We start from the raw sequence: 1,289 nt of genomic DNA on the forward strand, positions 1-1,289 counted from the left end.
ACCCTTTTTCAGGAGATTGTTAAGAGGGACTAAATGCTCCGCCATCTCTGGCACGAAACGTCGGTAATAATTAAGGGCACCCAACAACCGCCTGACTCCTTTTACATTCTTGGGGACTTCCATTCGTTGTAGAGCTTCCACTTTGTGCGCATCGGGTTTAACCCCGTCCTTCGAGATGATGTGCCCCAGAAAACCGATCTCCTCTTGACCCAACGACGATTTTTCCCGAGACAATTTGAGTCCAAACTGGCGAATTATGTTAAATACAGTCTCCAAGTCTACTCTGTGTTCCCTCTCTGACTTAATAAAAACTAATAAATCATCCATATACACTTGACACATGGACTCATTATACCCCTAAGAAATTCATCCATAAGTCTCTGAAAGGTGATGGGGGTGTTCTTCAGTCCAAATGGCATTCGCGTGAATTCGTAGTGACCCCGTTCGAACGTGAATGCTGTTTTCGGTTGGTCCCTTGGATGCATTCTTATTTGATGATACCCAGCCTTGAGATCTAGAGTGCTAAATATCGTCGATCCACCCAACCTATCCAGGATATCATCCAACCGGGGAATAGGGTACCGCTCATCCACCGTATTCACGTTTAATTTTCGGTAGTCGATGACTACTCGGTACTTCTCCTTTTGCTCCCCCGCGACTGCTTTCTTCTTTACAGCTCATAAGGGGCTATTATAGGGCGAAGTGCTATTCACGATAATGCCTTGTTCCTTTAAGTTCTCAATTTCCTCCCGTATATGCTCACGTAGTGCCTGTGGATATCTACGTTCCTTTACATAGGTTATCTTTTCCCGCTTTAGCTCTATTTCATGCACCGTCTCCCCCGTTGCTGATAACACCTCCCCTTCTTTAAAGAAAATATCTTCAAACTCCTGCATGATGCCCTGCCTCCAGTTCCCTTCCCTATTAATCGCCCCCACCCGTACGTTACTATCCTTTCCCAATCCCTGACACGGAAATGTGTACCCTCCAAATTTGATAGCCCACCGTCCTGCTGTATTTTTAATTCTCGCGCCCGCTTTACCCAACAGATCACACCCTATAATTCCCTTATATTCCCGCGGTGTCTCTTTGACCACATGTACCGTAATTGAACCGGTTAACCCCCATCGACTCAACCCCATACTTGCCTCCCCTTCAACGCTACCGGGCCCACCCAGGGTTACTAACCTGCAATTACATACCTTCACCTGGGGTGTCTCCTCTCCTCCTCTCAGCCTGTCTAACGCTCCTCTGCACACGATGGTGTTCGAACTCCCGGTGTCGATAAG

This window comes from Halyomorpha halys, unplaced genomic scaffold (assembly GCF_000696795.3).
Source record: "Halyomorpha halys isolate HHAL.00 unplaced genomic scaffold, Hhal_1.1 Scaffold519.1, whole genome shotgun sequence".
Lineage (NCBI taxonomy): Eukaryota > Metazoa > Arthropoda > Insecta > Hemiptera > Pentatomidae > Halyomorpha > Halyomorpha halys.